This window comes from Lagopus leucura, unplaced genomic scaffold (assembly GCF_019238085.1).
Source record: "Lagopus leucura isolate 7727_CA_CO unplaced genomic scaffold, USGS_WTPT01 Super-Scaffold_100002, whole genome shotgun sequence".
NCBI classification, from domain to species: domain Eukaryota; kingdom Metazoa; phylum Chordata; class Aves; order Galliformes; family Phasianidae; genus Lagopus; species Lagopus leucura.
In genome coordinates, this window is record NW_024962263.1 from 18,311,345 (window position 1) to 18,336,744 (window position 25,400).

A 25,400-nucleotide genomic window follows, 5' to 3' on the forward strand; every position below is an offset into this window, starting at 1 on the left:
ATTTCCATCAGTTAAGTTTGTTGGTTTTTTTTTTTTTTTTTTTTTTTTTTACTTTTCATTTGCTCCTTAAATTGCTCCTTTATTTTTAACTCCTATAGTTACACTTCAACATGAAAAAGAGTTGTAGGTTCAACATTCTTCAGTAAAAGTAGTAATTATAAAAGTAAATTATTCCAAAGTCTAGCCACTAAAGAGAACAAATTTCATCTGAACTGACTTATTTCAAAGGGCTATTCACTGGGGCAGAGAAACTGCAATAAGAACTACTGTTTCCATTAACGAAAAAAATGAAGATGGCTATTTCAATTGAAGGATAAATGAAGAATAATGAGAATACTGTTAGCCATAAAAATGTCTTATTACTGATGAAATTCTTGGCAGGATAAGAAATTTAAAGATGAACTTGCAAATCTGCAAGCATTCCTTACTACCTCCATTAGCACATTTTGTGTATATTCTTGAGAGTTGTGAACATGGAATTAATACTAAAATTGTTATAGTATACTGCAGTTAAAAACCTATGCAAAAGGTTTTTATGATGAAGATAACATCATTAAATTAAAAAATCTACACTTCATTTTATAAAAGCTACGTTTGGTTTCAGTAATAATGGCAAATGTATGACCTGTTCTTGTTGCAACATTTTTACAGCCATCGTGTTGTAAAACCAAAATAATTACATCTTCATTTTAAATTCTAGTAAATTATTAATATAACATAATATTAATATATTAAAAGGGCAAGGTAAACTGTTATGTGGTTCAATTAATACAATCTCCTTTTTTACAAAATATGCTCCAAAAGTAGAAATTAAAAGAGAATTTACCGGGCTATCTAGATTTACACATTGGAAACACAAAACACAAAAAAAGTAGAGGAGAAATCTAAAGTTTAGGACCTAACTTTTTCAAGTAATGAAAAGAATAGCTCAGGAAGAAATATGTCCGTGAAAGGTATATGCCATGTGAAAGGACATTTATATATTTGGACATTAGAAAACAAAATTGCAGGCCAAACTGTTTTTAAATATCCAGTCTATATATGCATATAAAAAAAAATAAACTCCTTCATTCAGTGTATTTGAAAGAGCCTTAACTACACATGGGCAATGTCACTTTATCTGCAAACTTCTTTTCTCCTTGTGATTCCTGAATGAACTCTAGCCCTAGTTGTTTTCCCTCCTTTGTGACCTTTTTTTTGGGTTGTTGTTGTTGTTGTTTTAATTTATCATAGAAAATCAGTAATTCTCCTTCTAAAATTGGAAAAAAAAAAAAAAAAGTGATTTTCTGAGTTAAAGAAAATATTTCTACTTTTAGGGAGAGTAAGGTTGGCGTGCTGAAAATAAAATCACAGATTATACATCTGTTTTGATTATGCTTTTCCGATTAAATTAACTTGTAATGATATCTTTATGTTTATAAAGAACAGTTGTTTGCCTTAGCATGATGACTTTTCATGTGTTAAATATTTTCCTTCTTTAATTGTAAATGCAGATTTAGAAAAGCGGGGATAAAAACCTGCTAAGTATCTGGGTTTCTCTCTGCAGTGATGGGGAGTAAGTTTTTGCAATAATTGTCATTAATGAAGGCAATGTTAGTGAAATGACACATCCATTCATTTCAGCCAGTTTTATTAGTGATCTGAGAGGTTTACAGTCCTGTAATTAACAGCGCAGTTCTCACGTGAAAGCTCTTAATTTTTCAGAACGTAATTCATCTCTCGTGTTTTTGTAAAGAGGAACTTTTCCTAAAAGTTACTCATTTCTTCATGACATGAAATTTTATGAGCAGTTTTCCCTTGACATTGAAATTTGCCAGGAATTTTCATGAACGTTTACATAATTTCATTTGAGTAGTATGTTTTTTAATTATTATTATTATTAGTAGTAGTAGTAGTATTTTTTTTTTCTCTGATAGAAATTATCAACTCATTTGTTTGTTTGATTGTTTTGATTAGTGTGAAAATACAGAATTCTCAATCAGTGAAAAATGTTGACATTGACTGAAATAAATTATCTTTTTTATAGTAGTCTGATTATTTCTCAGTGTAGGAGATTTTACACTTGATTGTGTACAGTTGTGAGATAAACTAAGCTGGGCATACTGGATACCAGGTAAGAAGTTTGAACTTGGTGACCTCAGTATTGGTCTTTTTAAAATACAATCCTGGTAGGGTGTTTTTTTTTTTTTTTTTTTTTTTTTTTTTTTTTTTTTTTTGTGCCAATTTCTATGGAGAAAATGGCTTACCAACAATGTCTCTTTTAACACGTGAGATACTGCTTCCACAAAGTTTTCGCAAATGCTGGGGATGTCTCTTTCCAAACAAAGTGTGTCAAATGTAACATTTTGTAATAGTGAAAATGAGGTGTGAGCTCTAAGATAAAAATCTGTTTTTGTAGGTTTTTTTTTTGTTTGTTTGCTTTTTTGTTGTTTGTTGTTTTGTTTCTTCTGGAAGTTGTCCAACCCTTTGGAAAAGCAGCATCTCCAGCTGACTACAACTGTTCTCAGCAATGACACAGTCACCTCACTGATAATTTCTTGCTTCTGTCAGGCAGAGGCTCTTGGCTGCATGTCTGATAATTTCCAATCTTAGTAGAGTGTGGATGCCTCTTGTTGTTCAGATTATTAGCAGCATCCCTCCAATGTGTAAGTTGTGAGTTTCTGCCATTTTTCAGAACAAATCCCCACCTCCATGTTTGAGCACATATTTTTTCCCTAAGCAGTTGCAGAAGCTTTGAAACAAATGTATAAGAAGGATAGTATAATAATGCAGTTATCATCAAATTTTTAAAAATCTCACAAAATCAAGTATGTCCTTAACTTATCAGTTAAGGAAAGGGTCTTCATCAGAGTAGCATTGATTTTAAAAAGTGACATAAGACAAAAGGATACGTTATCAGACACAGATAAAGCATTTCAGTATTATCATACTATTAATTAAATTAATTATTTTTATTATGTCTGCAAGAAGACAGCAGAGTGGTAAGTGAAAATGACGCATAAAATTGCTATCAGTTTCTTGCATCCAAGTTACAGATTGGTTTGTTTCAATTTCCATCAATTATTTACAGTCAAAATCTTTGGCAGAAATAGCTTATATGCAAAGCCAAGAATTTACGCTGTCTAATTTTTAGTTTAATAAGCAAATTGCTATTAATTCAGTTACAATAATGCTAACAATAGGAATTCAGCTTTGTGTATTCAATTAAGATAAATGCAAAATTTCTAGCAATCTATCCTTTCATGCTTGATATTACCCTGTATCTTGCACTTGGACTTGCTGAACCTCATTAGGTTCATATGGTCCCAGTTCTTAACTTTTTCAGGTCCCTTTGTATAGCATCTGTTTCTTCTTTTATAAAAATAAAAAAATATATTAATCACATACCAGCTGTATATTGGCTGCATGCTGCTTGCCAACAGTATGCAAACCACAGTTGAGCCACAGGGTATGTGTCACAGGCCATATGTCACACACTAGCCATGAGCCATGTGTTACAAACCACAAGCCACAGGCCAGCTGTAAGCCAAGTGCAACATGCAAGTTACATGCCATGTGCCACATGCTGACAATGAGCAACATGCCACAAAACAAAGGTGGGCAGCAAGGCTTGTGAAGGGCTTGGAGAATACACCCTATGAGGAGCAACTGAAGAAACTGGGGCTCTTTAGTCTGGGGAAAAGGGGGCTCAGGGGAGACCTTATTGCTCTCTTCAAGTACCTTAAAGGTGCTTACAGCGAGAGTGGGGTTGGTCTTTTCTTACTTGTGACAGGTGGCAGGATGAGGGAAAATGGCCTCAATTTGCACCAGGGGAGGCTTAGGTTGGAAATCAGGAAAAATACCTTTTCAAAAAGGATTGTTGAGCACTGGAATAGGCTCCCTAGGGAGGTGATTGTGTTACCATCCCTGAATGTATTTAAAAGCAATTTAGATATGGTGCTCAGGGACATGATTTACCAGAGGGTTGTTAGAGCAGTATGGACGGGTTGTAGTTGGACCTGATGATCTTGAAGGTCTTTTCCAACCTGAGCATTTCTATGATTCTGCTTACTCTTTCACTGCCCACTGGCTCTTGCATCAAAAATATCATGACCAGCAGATATGGGGAGGTTGTTCTGTCTCTCTATTTTGTGCTAGTGAGATCTCACCTGATGTGGAGTCCTCAGTACAGGAGAGACATAGAACTGTTGGAGCATGTCCAGAAGAGGGCACTGAAATGATCAAAGGAATGGCACTTGATGATACTTCAATAGGTTAGTAAATTTTTTCCTGAATTTTATATAACAGTACCTTCATTCACTTAGTTAATACTTGCATTTTGCTCTTGTTTATGTCAGCCAAGTGTAAGTAAGCCATTCATGCATGTGCTCCTTGATGGAAAGTATATAAACTCAGATTTAAGTTGTATGTATACTACAAAATAAAATCTCTGCTCATGAACTTCAACAATCAGTGCAGCTGGTTCGATTACCAGCATAGTTTGTTTGGAAGACAATATAAAATCAAGTTCTATACCATTTTAGTTTGCAGCTGTTGCTAATATTTTTGCCAGCTATGTATTATTCCTAATGGAGGGTGCGCTCTTCACACTTCATAGATTGTTACTTACCTGTGTCATAATCTGAAATTCAAATATGTTCTTAAATATGGACTACACTGTGGTGCACCTTAGGAAATAGAGTTTGTTTCTGGGCAAAAGTTCTTCTAATTTTTCTGGTTTAATTTCAAGCTAAAGCTGAAGAGATGGGTTTTCTGTTCTGAGGGGTTTTTTGTTTGTTTTATATATTTAACTTAAGTCATTCAGTGTTGCTTCTCTTCTTACTTTTTCTTCCCCACTGAAATTCACTGTGCTTTACACAACACTTGCAGTTTTGTCTTTCTGCACTTAACAGTTGCATATGAAAATAAGATTGTTTGCAAAGTACATGTTGAATGAAGAATATTGCCTAAAGGGTCTATGTCTTATCTGATTTCTCTGATGTGCATTTATTTGAGTATAAGCTCCTCCAAATCATCAAACTTTGGCACAAATTTAAATGTATGCTTTATTTTTTAAGCTAGTGAGACAACTGCATAGGAAATAAAATATCCTTTTCAACAGAGAAAGCAGTCAGTAGTCTCGACAAACTCAGAAGCAAGTAAAGGCAGATGTACTGTGAGGAATGCTACAATACAGACATTAATTAAGTTGACATCTGTGCTTTTGGAACCGGAGGAGAAAATTTGCTGAATGGATGCAACAAGATTTTTAGCAAACTGTGCTTCTTATTGGATCAGAACGGTACCTAACCTGCTTTGTTTTCTGTTTGTGAACCTGTCCAGAAATGGGCCACAACACCTGATTATCTTTTGTAGGAGCAGTGAACTTGAAGGATATGAAAATAAGCCAGTATTTCACATTAACTCTAATAACAAGAAGATGTTAGATATTTAGAGAAGATTTCTTTTTGAAAGAAGAAAGCAGGAATAAGAAAATGCACAGCTGCCTTCATTTTTCCCAGGCTAGGAACACTGCATTCCCAGAGAAATGATGCCTAGTAGAACTTAATAGTTTCTGGAATAAACTGGATATTCAGTGGTTATAAAGATTGGTGTTCATTATTTGTTACTAATAAGATGATGTCTTTAAGGAAATAGATGTGTATATTCATAACTTTTTTTGCCTCTTTTAAAATAACACTTTATTTAGAAGTTTTTTGTGCAAATTCTACAACTGAAAATGGTAATTAAGTAACAGATACTTCAGTTTTGTAAACTATCTCTCTTTATCTCAAAAGTGGTGGGCTTTTAAAATTATTATTTTAATACAGAAGGAAAAGAGTTTTGGTAACTTAACCCAGTATGTCTCAAAAATAGATTTTTACATCTGTAAATGTTCCATTCCCAGATTTTTCATTCATTAAGAATTTTCTTTCTAGAACTTTGTTTTAAGTCAGTTCCAGCTTCTGTTCAGTCAGCACTTTAGTTTCACTTGTTCTTCAAAGTGAGGGTCTGATATTAATGATCTCGAATATTTTTATTACCATAATATTGCAATAATACAGGAATACAGTAGTATCAATAATACATTTGTGTTAACAACTAACAGTGTAGTAATGCTAGTATAGTAATATTGTTTTCATTGTTAAAGAAAAATTTAAATGTACAACTCCACTTTAACATTTGACCTTTATGCTGTTAGAGAAGTGAATAAAAAATGATTTCTTTCTTGAATTATACCAAGTATAATAAGGACCAATTATAGCTGCAATCTCTCAAGACTGCACTTAATACTTATTTAAATAAAGACAATTAAGTGGACAGCATTCAAAGACCATTCCACATTTTGTTTCCAGTTTCTAATGAATAATCTTTCTTACCATGTGCATTGGAGTGTAAAAAAGACTGTTATTCCACAACATTCAACTCACATTATTTGAAAGAATTCATTTTTCACAAAATCTTCATGAAGGAAAAAAATTCAGCTAGCATTGGTGGGGGGAAGAAATTCTCTCTCCAGAAATGGCAGGAATAATCATGATAAGTTTCAAAATAGAAAAATTAAAATAAAGATAAATTCAGAATTATACTTGTTATTTTATTTTTGATTCTATTATTCAGGATATTGTTTTGTTTGTTGTGCCTATGACATATAATGAAAATAAGACTGGTGAAAATCCGAGAGAAAGAAGATGATTATTTTTTCGAGCTACTATTAGTTTTCTGCAAAATTTTTGGACTACACATTATTTAAAGTCCTCATATTTTTACATTTATGATCCCATGCTGATACAGTCATAGTCCTTGAATTTACATCCTATTTTAAAGTGTGTTAAAATGGTATTAAAACAACATACAGCTTCTTTAAGCAAAAAGCACTACAAATATAGAAAGCATAGTGCTAACAAGTCTGAGGCTTGTTCTCATTCACAGTGCTGTACTGAGCACAGCTGATCAAGACTGTCTTCACAGAGAAATAGAACAAAATCTGCATAACTATTATAGTCCATCAGTACCTATTGTCTTACAAGTCAATTTATAAGAATTTTTTAAAATACTTTTCTATATATAAATCCTTCATCTGTACTGTCATTAAATGATGAGGTTGTTCTTGGCCTGCTTTACCTTTTATATGTGGTTTAATGAGGATTCCTACCTCTGTCTGTCAGTCCCTTCTGACTTCTGAATTGGTTTGCCATTTTCTACCAAAGGTAAAAGGAAAGAAGAAGGCTAAAAGGGCATTATGTTTGTACACTATTGGTGTGCGAACTGATTGACCACTTGAACAGAAGAACTACATAATGCTTCCTTGAGGGGAAGACAGACAGGATGGGACTTGAGCATTCCACCTGCTGCTTATGGCAGCTAATCAGCCAGTCATCCTATTTGTTCTAACCAACCTTGCAGTATGCAAATAGCTGATAGTATGGCATGTGCAATATTTACTTTAGCAGGAGTGTGATAAGGATGTGGGGGAACTGATGTCTCTGTCATTATGACAAACATATCACTAGGAAGAATATATTGAATATTTTCAAATTTGCGTGGTCTGTTTTTAGTTTTACTGATTTATTTTTATTTATCTTTGTTTTATTTACTGATAATGTACAGTTATCAAAAACCCAATGTACATTCATTGAGCAGGCCAAGTCATTTATGAAGAAAACAGGCCTCTAGAATTGGTTTGCCTTAGCAGATTTTAAATAGCTGACTGGTAAGCTACTTTTTCTTCTGGAAGATCTTTAATAAAAAGATAGTTTTAATGTTCTTAACTGTACCATCAAATATGACAAAAAAAAAAAAAAAAAAAAAAAAAAGAACATGATCCTAGAAAGAGGCAGATGGTATGTGGGATGGGATGCCAAAATGATGCTTGTGAAAACTTATAGGAATTCATTCTATTTAAAGGCAGGGTGTGTGATACCAGCGGAGGAAGTTGTCTACATGTGGTTTGGCTTCCAAGATTGGCTTCAGCTGGAGTAAAGCACACATGAGGGAATGGTTCTTTGCTGTCCATTGCTGGAAACTTTTAAGGTTTAGTGAAGCAACAAAGAGTACCAGGACTATAGGTTCTGAAGCTTCTGTTCTGAAGCTCCTGGTAGGTAGAGATTCATCTCAGAATCTAGAACTCAAACATCAAATGTTAGAAAGGCCTTCATATCTTGGATGACATAATATTTGACTAGGATTTTTTTTTTTTTTTCTGGTAAGTTTGGTCATATTTTTATAATTTTTGGAAATAGTTGTTTGGTCTGACTTGTTACAGATGTCTAGGTTAGGATAAAATAGGTTGCACTGTAAAATTGTTTCCCCCCTATGACCCTAAAGAGATTCTATGTGTAATATAGATATTTTAAAAGTGGGCAGCTTCATCCACCGACTATCTCTTAAGGTGCACATATTTTCAGTCTCTATTATAAAGTAAACTTAACCCCTATCAGGTTCTATTGTCAAAATAATTTGACAATTGTATTAATGCTAATAATTTTATGAGCAAATTCAGATACATAATATAATTATATTTAAAAAGCACTTTACTAAATAAACACTACAAAAATGTAGTTCTGCAATGCTGAGGAAACAACTCATCAGAAGAATCTGATAATTGCTAAATTATTTTCCATTAAGACCTGAATGGAACTTTTGTGTTGGTTCACTACCAATAGGAATGCTTAGATAAATCAGTTGCAATCATCTTTGTTGTACTGAGAATGTGAATGGCAGCATGAACCCTCAAGCAAGAGGCACTGTAGTGCAGTCTAAAATATTTAAATTATCATGTTATGTTATAATGAATCTACACTTTCATCTCTTTCTAACGGTTGCAAAACATTTTAATAGGCTTCATAACATTTTTTCACATTTATAAAGTTATGGAAAATTTGCTTTTATTTCCATTTCAGATTTTTTGGGGGAGAGAGCCATAATATTTGCTTCTCTATTTTTTCAATCCTAAGGATGATAAACATATTCTCTCCCCTTCACATTGTAATTACTTCATATTGCTATATTCTTCCCCATTACTCTGTTATAAAAAAAAATAAAAGAATAAAACAACTTTGTTAAGCAGCAACTTTATAAGGCAATACAACCTTCCAATGGAAAGAAAAAACAAATATTTCTTCTGAAGCCCTAGAGAAGATATTACTAATATCCAGAGTGCTTAAAGGTACTGTGAGGAATTTTAAACATCAGCAGTGGCAGATCAATTTTGAACTAGTAAGAGAATGTGTAAGGTACTCATCTCAAATATTTAAACACCCATTTAAAATACAGTTCCTTTTCATATGAACACCTGCCAGAAGTCTACACACGCAGCTTTTCTATAAATGCTGATAATAAAAAACTCTGACATGAAGTGAAATAGTGTTTGTTAACAGTCTACACGTTCTATGCATCCCATGAGACAAAATGAGTTTTCTTTTCTGCATACAAGAAAATCTTGTCACACCCTGCCTTTATTTCTACTTCTTCTTCTTCTTATTATTAGTTTGGTGGGGAACAGTGAAACCTGCCTACCACTACTGTACTAAATTGAAACATCCAAAGCTAAGCAATGTAATTTTTGTTTCGTTTTTACTGCTTTGTTGAGCAAAGCATGTCGAGGCGTGTTCACATACAGAAGCATTTATTACCTAAGACTGTAGTCGACGACATATCAGGTCTAACAACAAAATACACTTCAGGAGAAAATAAAAATGAAAGGAGAGGAAGGAAAAAGGAGGAGAATTTATCTTCCTAAAAAATCTGCTGAGAAGCAGCAATAGAGTCCCAGATTAGAGCATAGGGGCTGGATACAGTGAAGTGGATCTGCGCAGAAGGGGGTGGTAATGATGACTATTCTTGATCATTTCCTTTTTTTTTTTTTTCAAGTACTTAGTACTTTCCCTCTCATACAATTTTTAGTAACATTTATTGCTAAGACTATGTTATCTGCCTAAATGAATAAACTGTTCTGGTTTTTTTTTTGTTTTTTTTTTTTGTCTGTCATGCAAAGGACACAACAATTTCATTCAGAATTACTGCAGTGCTAAGTGGGGGGTATGTCATACAGAATATGTGTGGATGTGTTCGCACAGACAACAGCTTGCTTGACTTACTTATGTTTGTCATGTGATTTTACATGGGTAGCAAGAAAGAAAATCTTAAAATGGAAAATAATTCTGTCTCTTAGAAGAGAGTCACTAGCTGTTATGTTTTCTTCTTGTAGGTATTTTCTGTTCTTCACAAAACAAATTTAGTAGTCTGATTGAGGTGATTATTCATTACTTTACTGCAATAATGTGTATCCCTCAGGAGCTGTCACATAATTGGCCCATAACAGAACATTCTGGATAACTGCAATTGTTGCAATTACAGTACTTAATCATGTTGGGCAGATCTCACGCTTCTTCAAAATTAGTGCAAAGTGTCACAGTAATTGAGAGGTGTACATAACTGTCAGGGTACAGAACAGTTAAATTTTTGAAGTTTTGAGGTTCCCTGAATGCTGGTGCAGCACTTTGAAAAAATCTGTAACAACTGACTAGCATTTCTTAAACTCGTGATTTGGGAGTCCCTGCTAATACACTAATGATCCAGACAGCAGCACTAAATCAGCTGCTTTAGTTTAAATACTTTTTGAGTGTACATAAAGCTTTGCTTTATTGGGAATTGGACTAACTACCTGCAGTCTGAAAAGCAGTAAGTTGGACACTGTCTCGCTCCAATTTATAGGAGGGAGAGGAGGTTCTTTTAATATCTGTATAGCTGGCATGAGATTAAGAAACAACGGTTCAAATGTTGGTCTGACCAGTTTATTACAGATCTTAATCAGGGAGATGGGGAAGGGGAGGACGGACACTTTTATGAATTAGGGTAATGGGGAAGGGAAGGAAGACAATAGAAAAGATAGGAAAGAAGAAGCAAGAAGTCTTTATAGGAAGCAAGAGGGAGATAGTCACCACCATGGATCCAGCGTGGCTTGTAGTTCAGCCACTGATCTTCAGTAGTGGTGGGCTGTTGGCATCGTTGTTATGTTGATGACGAAGGTGACCATAGCAATGATGGGCCCTTTTCAATGGTTCCAAAGTGGTTGAGTTAGCTCTCTTTGGAGTGGCAGCTTCTGGCTCTGGAATCTCAGCAGAAATTCCTTTGTTCCCATCTTCTGGGCCTTGCCAGCAGATGAGAGGGAGTAGGAATATTCACCTGCATCCTGTTTTTCACAGGACACAATGATATCAGTTTTCCCATACGAAGCTGGAGCTCTTTAGTCACAGGCCAAATCTTCCGCAAGTAAACACTCCTGAGCACTCTCTTCCGGAGGCAAGCAGCTCTGGAGGAAGGTGCTTTCAAATGTCCACAAAGTGATGTTGATTGCCTCATGGTAGCATCCATCACTTGCCTCCTCAATAAATCAATCAGAGTCTTATCATAAGAAATACCTGAGGAAGCAAGCCAAAAAACAAAGAAGGATACTCACAGACTCTTAAGCAAAGGTGAATTACTAATAGAAGGTCTTTACTTATATGTGTTATAAGAAACATTTTAGTTGTTTGGGAGAAATAGTGTTACCATAGATGATTTTTGTTCTGCTTGTTTTCAGATCAATATGTTAAGTTTCAGTAGAACCATATAACTCCTCAGGTTTCACTTATTTTAAACATTACTTAGAAACTAATGACTTGAGAAAATGCCCTAACAAAAACCTTTGGAGGTTGGAAGAGCATTTCACAGCTTGAGTGTATTTCCCCTGTGCTGTACTGATTTTCCAGTGAGTTTAGAATAAAATGAGAACAGTGCTATCTATCTTTTGCCTATTTTCATTTCCTGTAAGTTACCTTCTAATGTGGAAATTGCTTACATATTATTAAACGCATTCTCCGCATGCAAAGATTAGTGAACTTCTCCCATGGAGCACGCTACAGCGAAAACCATCTGATTGGTACTTAAGGAGTTTTATATTTTGTTGCTGTCTGTCCATCCAGCTGACCAGGAGGTTAGACAAAAATACCAGAAGGTCTGTCTGGATGGAAGAAAGCTCCTGGCAAAACTCAAACAGAAAAAGAAAACATGCAGATGATTTGAGCTGGAAGGAATACAGACACCTTTAAGCCTGCAAAGTCACTGTTAGGAAAGCCATCTGAATTTGGCAAGAGTTGTCAAAGGAAAGAAGGACTTCTATAATGATAAAGGTGGCAAAAAGGGAAGGCTAGGGAAAATGTGGGCCTGATAACACTCAACTATCCTGGACATGAATAAATCTTGGGCCCTGATGAAGAGTCACTTTTGACCAACTTTATAAACTCCTATGATTAAATGACTTCTTGGTACAAGGAGAAAGAACTGGATATTGTTTACCTAGGCTTTCAGTAAGGCCTTTGACACTATCTCCTATAGAGAAGCTAGTGCAGCATGGGCAGGATGAACAGTGAGGAGTTTTAAAAACAAGCTGAGTGGCTGGAGACAGAGGCCATTGGCAAAGCTGTGATAAAAGTCATGAAATCCTAATACTTATGGTTTCCTGTGATTTCATTTCAGCCTTCATTTATAGACAAAATAAAACAGACAAATTTCTGATGTTCTTTTATTTGTCTTGATGCTCAGTTATTTCTACAAACAAGCACTTAATGTGTTTTCAATTACACAGTCCAAATGTTACACTATTCTTATATTGAATTCAACCATAGCATTTTCACTTTAAAGTAATTAGATAGTGAGGAAATAAGACCTTATATGTCTGTATTTAACATGAATTCTAATATTGTTTTAAAGTAGTGCAGAGGAATTCATTACTGAAGAAGCATTTAGGAACAGTAGTTATCTATCCTGGAGACAGTCCTTACAGTGAGTTTACAGTGATGTGTCATAGGTCACTTCAGGGAATCTAACAGGAAAGAGGGGCTAAAAGAACAGACTCTTTAACAATGTTGCAATAGAACAAGGGGAAGTTATTTCAAACTAAAGAAGTGGAGATTTACTCTGGATATAAGGAAGTAGTTTTTTACAATAAAGGGTAATGAGCCACTGAAACAGTTTGCCCGGAGAGATGGTGTAGCCCCATCCCCAGAGACATTCAAGATCAGGCTGGATGAGGCTCCAATCAACCTGATCTAGCTGTAGATGTCTCCATTTATTGCAGGGGAGTTTGATTAGATGACATTTTATGGTCCCTTTCAACTCAAACTATTCTATGATTCTATGATTGTCCTTTTCCTACACATGCATTCCTGCTGTTGCTTTCACTTAGGCCCCAGAAATTGTCTTACTCAGTCAGTTCAAGATCACCACCAAGCTCCAGAAAAGGAAAATGGGCAGGAAAATAAATGTTATTATTCACAGTAGATAGGTAGGAAGCAACATCTACCTACAAAACTGCTTAGATTCTACAGTGATAAATAGTTTAGCAAATTATTAATTTGTTCTTATGTCAAAATTGTGCAAAGTAATGAACAAGTTTCAAATAACTGACAGACCAATATATTCATTTGTATTTTTTACCTACTTTATTTTGGGGTCTAAAAAACTGTGGCTGCAGCTAAAGCTCAGCTGTTTGATGAAAACAAAGAATTTCCCTAATGTTTCTCCTAATGCAAGTACTGTTGTAGCTCTATCTCATCCTTTTACCTCTTAACCCAGACTAGCAGAAGGATTTGGTCTCCCTCTAAAACACAGATGGCTACAGTCTGCACTGTACATTCAAAACATTCAGTCACTTCAAAACCTGTCCTCATCCTGGAGTCACAGATTGCTTTCAACCGAGAGTCAATTTTCTGTGAATTGGAAAATTTTGTTGTAATCTGACTGAACAGCCAGAAACACAATTATACTCTATGAAGAAAAGATTGTATACTAGTGTGCTATTTAGAATGTGCTGTGGGGCTTTCCATGAACTTCTAAGTGGCAGCTTATAAATATTACTTGTTTCTTTTATCTTGGGATGTCTCTTTTTTATGTAAAGATCAGGCTTTAAGAGGCCCACCAGAAAGCAATGCCTTTACTTCTATATACCTAAGGGGAGCTTTCAAAAACTACTCCTGATTGTTTGACAGGAGAATAAGCTCATACCAGTGCTTGTTTTCGCTGTCATTATCTGAAGAAAATTTGATGTTCCAATTGTGAATCTAAAGGTTGTTCCTTAGCTTTCTATTTCATTCTATTTCTGCTTAACAAAACTGTATTCGTCTTCCTTGAACATTTCTTCTTTAATAAGTCTTGTCTTCTCGTGGTGTTAACTTTTAATTCTGTCTTTTGATAATAGAAATTAAAATGTCACTGTAGCCAGAAATTTGATGTCTGAATTGAGTATGTCATGGTTAAATTTTCTGGAGTTCTAAAAACAAACTATTTTTGTGTCAGAAAATGTATGTTTGTTTAAAGCAAGGTATACTGAATTTAGAAATTTTGCTTTGGAAAGGCATACAACATTCTGGTGTTCTGGTAATAGTAGTGTATAATGTTTATACATTTTTGGCTGTCACTAAATACATAAGTTATGTAAAATATTTAGTAGACATGTGGCTCTATCTATAACATATACAAGGTATAGATTGAAATAAAGCATTCCAATAAGCTTTCCATTGATTCAGAACTTTGACTAGGAATTTCATCCCTTACATATTTTTCCATTTTATTTATTTATTTATTTATTTCCTGGGACCTGCCTTATACTTTTTAATTGAAAGTGAATAACAGAAATATAGTTTTACTTAAAATATTAAAATATGTTTTTCTTTCATTTTCTTCCATCTTTTTATGTGTAGGATGTTACTGTATGAAATGATCTGTTATTGAATCATAATTCATGAATGATTATGCTTTCCACTGACAATTAGATTGAAATAAAATCATTAGAAATCATTTGGAAGTTTGTGCATTGAAAGGTTAATTGGTAAAACATAGCTATGATCTCTTTCAGACAGAAATTTAGCGAACTAATTCATTACGATTTTCTTGTAAATTAATACTTTAGTAAGTGAAAGGTTACTTTTTTCTGGTGGAATTGTAATGTGATCTCCAACTGCTGTTTGCCAATGTGTAAACATGAGTAACTAGAAGTGTAGATGAACTTGTGACATTTCTGATAAATTTTGTAGTTATTAGAGATAACTGAAGCCTATTGTCTGTGCCCGAATTATGCTTCCACTTCTGCACTCTGAAAAGGTGCTGGATAGACCATTAAAAGTTGATAATATAGATTTAAGCAGTTGTGGAATTTATTTAAGCAAAGCATTTAAATGAAAATGGAACAGGGTAGTAACATTTGATTCTTGAAATCATACAGAATTTATATGATGCATAATGTAAAATAGAGATGTCTGTAGAAATAGTGATAGTGATAGTTTTAATTTAATGATTGGACTTCATCTATAAACAATGAAATTATAATGAGCATTTCAGTGCAAGTTTCTTTTTTGTTTGTTTGTTTTATACCTTTGGATATGAATTTGAGCCTCTGTATATGGGTTAGAGATTCGTGTACATGGATATCCTATATTTTGGCTTAGGTATGTATGAACTAAATGAAATCTTAGTACTTATGCCTTAGTATAACCTGTACAGAGTAGGAAGAAAGACTCACAGAATCATAACATTGTTTGATGTCATGGTTTTATGATTTTTGGTTAATGGTATTCCACATTGTAACATCATGTAGTGCACTGGGAGTTAAACTGTTCATGCTCCAGTTCTGGGCACCTGTCCAGAAGAGAAGAAGAATTACATACCTCCAGGGGCTTTGCGGTCAGAAAGAAGATATAACCCCTGGCAAGGTCACCTGATGTCCCTTTTTTCTTTCAGCTCTGCTCTCTGCTTCTTGTCCTGACTGCATGCATTGCTTCAGCATTAGCGTAAGGCCTCCAGCTTTTGGACAATCTTTCCCTCTCATTGTATTTGATTTATTAGCTTCAATTCTAATTATATTGTATTATAGTGTGTTATCTTGCATTCTGATGCTATATTTAGTAAATTTGTTTCTCCTCAGACCATTGCCGATGTTTTTAATTATTTTGGGGTCCCCTGTTTCCCTTTTCCAAAGGCTTGGATTCACAAAATCCCTCCACATTACAAGTTACGGAATGGGCCAAACCAGCCTGTAAACCATTGACATTCAACCTGCAAGAGACCTTAAAGACTACCCAACTCCAGCTCCTTCCTGTGGCAGAGTTGTCACCCTTTGGATCACTTATTGTAGTTCTTCTTACTCAGGGTTCCATCCAACTTGGTCTTCAACACCTCCAAGGGGCATCCCCATCTTCTCTGAGCAACATCTCCCAGTGCATCACCACCCTCTGAGTAAAGAACATTCCCCCTAACTTCTAATCTAAATCCACATTTGTTTAGCTAAAAGAGTGCAAAAGGAGAAAAGCAATACAGTTTCCCTCTTCACAAATAGAAATACTAGTTGTAGAGACAGAACTGTAGTTTGTGTAAAAACTATGGCTTAGGTTTTTTCTTCTATCAGTGAGAAACTGCATTAGTCCTTCCTTCATGGAAGATTGGTAATCCAATAGTTTTTAATAACTCAGATCTTATTTTACTCTACTATAAGGAAAAACAAAGAAAAATCAGCAATAAGATAAAAAAGAAATTTGAAGAAAATAAGACTGTATGGGAACTGTTAAGACACAGCCTGAACCAGTGTGTGAGCACCAGCTGAAGGGGTGTAGCCAACCCTGGTATCAAAGGTGGAAGCAATTCACCCATTTGATTGAATGCCTGGCTCCACCCTTCCCTAACCTTATTTAAGGGCTGGTGGCTGTAACAGAGAGATCTTTATTTGGAGTGTAACTTCGTTTGGGGTATCTGGTGAGCCCTGATCCTCTGAAATGGGTAAGTGTATTTTATTTCATTTTATCTATTTATTTATTTATTTTTAAAGCAGCTGTATCTGCTTTATGATCTCTATGAACGCTATATACTTGATAGCAAAATAACTGGATTGTTACAGACCTAGTACTGGAAGGCAAGAATGTCCTGAGTAAAAATATTCAGCTTTTATTGACAAAGTATAATGAAAGTGTGGTTTCTGGAGTATGTGTATCTATAGAGCATAAATAATTTTTATCTCTTCTGTAGTTTTTGTTTTGGTTCACAATGGTTTGTACTCTGCTAGTCTCCTTGGTTTTTCAGATGGTTTTTCTTTTCAACTACTGTATCTGTACTTTTTAAGATGTAGCAAGCATACACTCTTATGATTTGGTGACACAATTCTTTTGACTTCAACTTTGCATATTTCACGCTTATTGGTGTAATGGGGGAGTTAATACTCAAAAAAGCAGGAATTTTTATGAACTTTTCCAGTGTTTCCAGAAAAGGATATATTAGAGAAAAAAATCTCTTAAGAATACCGCTGCAGAAATACATAAAAATACTACGTTAGGTGACACAGAAGTATATCTTTGATTTCTTCTCACCAAAAACGAAGGCTGATAAATATTTAAGGATGCTGTAACAGGTACAGGTGGAATCCTGAATATTGAATCAGCTTTCAGTCAAGAAACAGAAATAATGAAGATCTGTGTCACTATAGTTCCATGTCCTTGTTAATGCTTTATAAGGAGTCAATGATAGACAAGTAGGATTTCTCCACTATAGTGAATGTCACTAATTAAATAACATAAATCACCTCCAGTGCATATTTCTAAGTTATTTTTAACCTCTTCAAGGAAATGAGAAGCAACAAGTAGTGCTGCAATTCAGTCACTCATTGTCTAGAGCTAGTACTGTAAGAATGGTGTTTCTAGGTTTAACTGTGCCAGTGGTTTTTGCTATTGTCAAGAAAACTAGTGAAGTCTACTTTAAAATGTGGCAGTTCTTATCTGAAAAAAGTTTGAATATTTTTCATCATTATTTTTGCACTCTGAAATGAACTAAAACACACAGAAAGCATTAATATTATTTAACTTGTGTAGAGAAACCCATCTACATAAGAAATACAAAGGAAAAATAATGGTGCAAAAAACATCCAGAATTGAACTCTTGCATCTGTGGGTTGTAATGCAACAGAGTTCACCCAGTCCTAAGCTTCATGAATAAGCTGCCTGTTACTTGTTGTTGTTTTTTAAATCATTTTAATTGATAAAGGATTAGTGGGAGGAATTTTCTTAAAGAAGGTAGGGCACTAGATACTAATTAAAATTCAAGTCATCTGAATAATAGGGTATAAATTGATTAGTAATTCTATATAACATTGTAAGCAGTTTTCCTCTACAGGAATTAAGCTATTGAGCAAAACAAGCTGTATTTGTTTGTTTGCTAGAGTAAAGTCTTTCTAGTGAGGAACATGAATCTTCAGGTGTTTGGAGAGACTAAATCCATGTTGTTGTTTCTTTTTTTCATTCATATAACTAAGAAGAAATTGTCATTTATCAACATTTTTGACAAATGTGGGTACATATTGAACTGCCATTGTGGATCTTAAACACAGTAAGAGAAGAAAACCTCAGAATTGCCTTACTGAAACAGTCAGACATTTTTGCAAGTTTTTGAGAATACCGTGAAGTCAATAAATCTGATTAAACACTTAAGCAATACAAAGGTATAAGAACTTGTGTGAGGGGCTGCAATCAACTTTTAGATGTTGTTTAGTGGAGAAAGTCTTCTGTTCGTATCTAAAAAATAAACAATGTGGGAAAAAAAGGAAATTGCACTGACCCTTCACAGCTAAACACTTGTAAAAACATAAAATTTAAGCTAGAATTTTGCCACTGTTGCTCAGTTATCATGTTTTCAAAAGGCTATGGAAAGTTTATAGCACACGTTCAAATATCTGTTGGATGAAGAGAAGCTTTTGGTTGAGTCTGAACCTTGAAAATCTAGAAAAATTATTACCTGACAATTTGACAAATTGTATAAGGCTCCATTTTACTCTTATTTGAAAAAGTAATATAAAACTCTCTATCTAAGGACATTTAGACATTGTGTCTTCTTCTGTTATAAATAAATATTTGACCTTAATGTTAGCTCTGTTATTTGTTTAATTTACTGAAACTGAAACATAGCCTTCTAGTTTTTAGTCTTACTTGATACTCATGCCATCTATTGTGTCTTATAAATACTGGACGCTGTTTTTCTTTTGCATAGCATATGCGTGCTTTCACATGTTCAAATTTGCCCATGAGAGATTTCATACTCTTCCCTCTTCCAGAGAAATACTGAACTCAGGACTTTAGGACCAGGTGTTGTTAGAAAATGAGTTTCCTGGCTGCTTTCTTATTTGCAACATCATTGCTTGCTTTTGAGTGTGAAATGAAGCTCCAATTAACTCTTATTAGTTTTTTTCTAATTTCTCTTCCTTTGTCTACCTTGTATTCCTTTTGTTTGAATACTATCTTGATTAGTTATTTCTTATAAAGAAATCTTATAATGTCTCTGTAACCGTCATCTTCTAGAGATGGGTTCATATGGTTCTGTTATCACTGCATACCCTTTCAGCAAGTTGTGCTCTGTATTGTTTTCTGGTAAAATAATTCCATTGCATTGATATAGATGTTCAAGGCAATTAGAAGTAAATAGTCCTTAGCAGAAGTTACGAATAGCTTTATAAAGTGAAGCTGAGAAGTTCAGTATCACTGAAGCTAAAAAATAAAAAGGGCAATTGGTTTCTGCGCTTGTCTGTTATGTTTCCTTTAAGTCAACTTTAGTGAAGTGGTTGATTCTCAATAAAAAGATCTTTGTTCTTACATTTATTTTGAACTTTTTAGATATGATACCTTATGTTATCTGTTTTTTAACTAAGGTATTGAGAAATGATGCTTACAAGCAATAAACATTTATAAAAAACAAAATGGTTTTCTAACAATGACAAAACTGTCAATGGCCTGTTAAATTTTTCTCTACAGCATATGCTACTTTTTCTCTCCTTATACCCTTTGAGTGAAATTCTAAAAATGTATAAGGAATGTAAAGAGGTACCTAGAGGCTGTACCTCTTGAACTGTAGGTAATTTATTTGACAAAATAAAGACAACTTTTCTTCTTTTTATAATTTTTCTTGGTAAGCCGCACATGATGGTGTGCGTAGTAGGATTAAAAATTCTATATACACTCTTGCTACACTTCACATATCTTTATAAAGTTATTTAGTAGGATTTAAATTGAGTATGTTTCTTTAGACACTTGAAAGTTAGTGGTAAATGATGTTGACACATTTTTACTTTATGAATTTGTGAAATCATAGTCGCATCCACATCTGTTGAAGATCTGCTATGAAGATTGCCTGATAGTAGCATTTTTTCTGAAGTGCTCTATTTATGAGTTTCCTTGTAGATTGCATTTTAAGAGAATATCTCACTGCCCACATGACATTCAGTTTTCTAATTCGCTTTTAATAAGGCAACCCTTTTCAGAGATTTATTTGCTTAAGATAATGAGGTAGGATTACAGAGGAATTAACAGCAATGCTATTAACTTTTTTCCTTCCTTGGATCTAGCCTTATGCTCTCAGTTTAAAGTAAGCTGAGATTTATTTTTCCTAGGTTACACAACAGATTCAAGACGAGAAGACAAAAAGGCAGCGAGCTAATAATTCTTCAGAAGAATTAAGTGACTGTCTTTGAGGTATGTTCATTTAAAAATTGCTGTTAAACATATATTATTCTTGCTGTTACATGAGTGCTTTTGAATGTTAGTGACTTTCTCACATCTTCAAATGTGAAATACTTATTTTGAAATTAAATTTCAAAATTAAAAATCAAAAATTTGAAATTAAATTTCAAAATATGCCTTTTCCCCCTCTATTTTTGAAAAGCATGGGAATTAATTAAATAGAAATTTGCTTTTCTTTTATCTGATGTTATTTTATATTTCTATATACAAAACTAGAAAGTCAAATACAAATTAAGAAATCTAGAGTTCTATCTTCTTTGTGACTTCTCATTTACAGTTTTCTGTGTACCATAGTTTCTGCGGGAGAAAAATAAAAAAAAAAAAAGCTATAAGCTCTTCCCATTTTGTGTGCAATATGCATTTCTGTGCTCTAAATAGGTATAATAAACACTTCTCAGTCTGATATAATGGAAAGGAAATGATAACAAAAATATTTACAAATAATTAAGTAGAGGAGACAACAGAAAGTCATCTGTAGTTTGACTGAATAATGGAGATCATTCTAAGGGAACTTACCTGCTTTTGAGCTGCTTTTCTGCAAGTCTAAAACCAGCCTCTCTAATTGTTCATCAGCTGCATGAATTGTTTGAAGTCATAAGTTGCATTCTATGTTTGTAAATCTACTTTTAATTAATCATATTGATGCTAATTTTGTTTTAGGTTTAATTTTTACTTTGTTTAGGATTGTTAACCTATGAACAGACAGCAAATTTTCTTCATACTGTCAAAAATGTTGGATATTATTTTGATTACAATTAGGAAGTATTTATGCCTGGGTTACATTTTTGGAACTTCTTCCAACCATAGTTTTTTGTAATAATATATCCAGTTTCAAAGGATAACTTATTTTCTCTTGAAGACTCTTTCTTTCACAGAAACACTGCTTGTGATTCTTTCTGTCTTCACCTGAATCTTATTTCTTTTTGCCAAATGTGCATCTCTTCAGAGTAGACTGTGTTCTGTCTATGTTCCCATCAAAATCTTTGTAGACTTGTTAATTTTTTACTTTGCAGGAAACCATATGGAAATTGTAACTAATGACACAGACTTCTCATGGGCTATTAAATAATGCAAGCCACTACTGTAACACATTTTAGTTAAAAATGTCCTTCTGCTTAACGAAGTATCAAAATCAAAGAAGAACAAGAATGATCACAATACCAGGAAAAAAAACCTGATACTTTCTTCTTCCTCGGAAGGCCATATTTATTTCAGCTTCCTTTAACAACTATGTGCCTGTTCAAGACAGTTGATCTCTAGGATCCTTTCTTTTTGCTTTGCTTTTGGTGCTTAGTAACAGGTCTGTGGCCTTTGAAGACAAAAAGTTGAGTTCTCTGAACTATTTTTGTATGATGTCATTCATAATTCAGAACACTTTCCCGCCTTTTTAATCACAAGTACTTCTCTTTTAGTGCCAATCTTATTTCCTTGCAGAAATAGTATTTGAGGTACTGTAATAAATGACCTGAGAGAAATCAGCATATACACATTTAACCTATCATTCTCTTATCTGCATGCAAATTCAAATTTTTTTATCAGAAAAAGGAAGTTGTTTTTGAATCTTAGATGAGTCTCTGCATATATGTCAGTGACATTTCAGAGAAACGCTTGTTGATAAATAAATCTCTTTTTTGTCATTTCATGACTTCCATTTAGATACATACTTGTTCTCTAGAACGCAGTTTGTCTCACAAACTGTTTTTGGTTTTAAGGATGGAAACTCATAGCCTAATTGTTAAATACATGTAGCTTTCAGAACTAAGGCAATACTCTTCTATTCAGTTATTACATTTTTTTTAAAAAAGAAAATTTTATTTTACTAGGTCTTCTGAAGCAAGACAGCAAGTATAACATTAAACAGTATTTGATCAGTAGATACTTATAAATTTGATGTTTTGTCCAATCTTATTCCTCTATTTTCTCAAAAATTGTTCTATTAGATAATTTTCTATATGAATCTTCATTTTCTGTTGTGATGAGAGAATTATAAAGCACCAGACAAACTAGTATGTTTTGTTTATTTTACTTCATAACATGTCTAGCCTTTCTCATTCAGTCCTGCTGGATTACTTAATCATGATTTGTTCAACGGTTCTGTCACTTCATAGATTTGCCTGATTGACAGCTTATCATCTTTCCTTAGTTGAAATCTATCTGTTGTTTTTATTTGTACCATCAGTTCTCCAATAGCAAAAAAAAAAAAAAAAACCCTAAGTGTTTTGTATGCTTCTAGCTAATTTAGTCTCAGCTTCTTTCCATGTAGCCTGTATGGTTCCATAAGGAAAAGCTCTGAAGCTTTTTCCTCATGAGATTTGTTTTCCTATGTGAATTCAGTGGGATGTGTTTTTTATTCTGGGACTATAGTAGTAGAACAACAAGGCTGCATGTGAAATGCAGCAGCTGGTAGAGCCAGATGTTGTACAAAAAGGGGAAGATTATAAACTACGTATTCAAAGGAAGCACTGCTTAGCATTCCTGGTAGAGGTGGCTGAGCTGCCAGCCTCAGCTTGCAGAATCTGGGAGGCCTCTTTGCATGCTGGGGCTGCAGTGATGCTCAGTGATAAGGACAAGTGTGTGCCTGTTTGCTGGACAGGCTTTGCTGAGGCCTTCTTGTGGCACCAAGCCCTGGATGGTGAGCCAGCAGAGCCCCAGTGCTCCATGATAGGGCAAGGGCTATGATGGTGGTTAAGCTGCAGGAGTCATCCCATTTGAAGCAGCAGAGTAAGAGATGAGTTTATTTCTTGCATGAAAATCATGGGTTTGATGAGATCTAATCAGCGCGGGTAGGTCATGTTGTTCCTTGAAGTCTGATTACAATTGGTTCATTCCGGTGCCTGCTACCCTACTATTTGTATTTGCATGATGTCTAATTTTGTTTATATGAATATTCAAAATATGACAGATCAAGAAGGACACAGCTTTAAATGTCTACTACCAGTTTTCACTGGATTTGTATCACTGTAAAACTGCCTGATGATAAATAGAGAAGTTTCTTTCTTCCAAATACTTTAAAATTACAGATCTGGCTCACACTCAGTGGAATATTTCTGTTTACTTTTAATGGATTCGTTTTCAAATGCTGAAACTGTCCCAGTTCTTCTGATAACATTCCAACTATCTATAGATAGCACACAATTAACTTGAGGGGGGAAAAAAAGGGAAAGCCAGGAAGGAAATATGTGCAATACATAAACTGTCTTTTTCTTTTCATGTGTGTTCTGTGTCAATTTTAATGGGTTTGTAATTAGGTCGCAGGATTGATTGATATCAGCACTTAGCTTCCTAGGTGATGTCACCCTAGTGGGGATTATGTTCACGTTGGAAAATAACTAAATTAGTTGCAGACTTGACACTGGATAAATTATTTGTCAGGAAATTAAGACTAACAGGAAGGAAGAGCTGAGGGAATACAAGCAAAGAATGTGGTTATTCCTGCAACCGATGTATGACACAGGTTAGTCTAAAAAAGCAATGGCAGTACTAGGCTGAGATGGGAACAGCCTAAGTGAAATGATGGGGTTCTTAAATTCTTAATCAGGAATGTTAAGACAGAATGCTAGAGAGCGGGGAAAAAAAACACCTGAGATGCAAGGAGTACGCTATAATGGTGCCTGACCAAATGCACGGAGACCTTGGCATGAGGGAAACGCAATGAATGACCCAAAAACATATAATTCCATGACATTATGAAATGGAAAGATGAGAAGATTGTCTTATGAACTTTCTGTGTATAGAAATATCTATAAATGCAGACTACTTTAAGAATGTGAAGAGCTTTTCCCAGAAATCTTAGATTTTGATACACAGATTTCTCAGAACATGACTTGTGTGATTATAGAATAACTTGAATGCAAACTTCTTTAGTCTCATTTTTAAGCTACATTTTCTTCTATCTAGTATATAGTGACAGTAACTGCTGTTTGTAGTAAGGTGATCTTTACTGAGAAATAGGTTGTGAGGGGCATGGCTCTGGAAATGGCAAAGGCAGGCTGTGAGAACAAAAGGAACGAAACTTGTTGAATTTTCTGGTGGATGATAATGGCGTAAGAGACTTGTTCAAGCTTAGTTAAAACTTATCTGACACTTCATTTTTCTTGTTCATTAATGCAGATGAGGAAAATCCTCATACATATGTCTGCAATAAGTAACAGTTGACTATTACATATATTTTCAAATAAATTATGTATGGTAATGGAAATACTTTGGTGTTATTTCATACTAGTTTTCAGTTGTTGTATATATTTTGCCATTTATTTTTGAGCCTTTTGAAGCACACTGATGTGATTTTGTTTTAACTGTGTTGATTTTCAAGTTATTTCTGTAGAGAATTCTTTGTGTTCGGTTTCTTTGAGGAGGTAGCAGGGATGTCCTGTGAAATCCTGCTACTGTGCTCCTCCAAACAATGGAAATCATATGTGTGGTTTTGATTTAGAAACACTAAGAACAAGCATAGCATTAGTCCAGGCTCTAATCCAAAATGATGCAGAAACTGTAAGGAATAAAATGAATGGCTTATTACAACCTGATCTGACAAGGGAAGAAGCAGAAACTAGACACTAAGTGTATCTCAGGGATTTAAAACAAGTGACTGCATCCATTTGATTGTTAAGGCTGGAGTCATCAGAATTTTTGTGCTCAGTTTTAGAGTAAGATGAAAATCTTCATTAGCTAGTGGTTCACTAGTAGATCTGAATGTATCAAATCTCATGAGTTACAGTTTTCCTCAAGTAGAGGGAGAGAAAGCAGAAATTAATTCAAAACACTGTAAAACAGCTTCTTTTAAAGCTGTATGCGTTTCTCCTTAATATGATTTTTCTAGAAATTCTTGGTACTGGT

General features: G+C 34.3%; 1 long non-coding RNA gene across 1 annotated transcript in view; it reads left to right on the forward strand.

Annotated features, from left to right (window-relative positions):
- Positions 1 to 16,740: 16,740 nt before the first annotated feature.
- LOC122178515 overlaps positions 16,741 to 25,400 on the forward strand; it is a 29,764-nt gene continuing 21,104 nt past the window's right edge. Inside the window, exons 1-2 of the long non-coding RNA XR_006178363.1 lie at positions 16,741 to 16,788; positions 20,435 to 20,516. This is a non-coding gene — a long non-coding RNA (uncharacterized LOC122178515). The remainder of the gene's footprint in view (positions 16,789 to 20,434; positions 20,517 to 25,400) is intronic.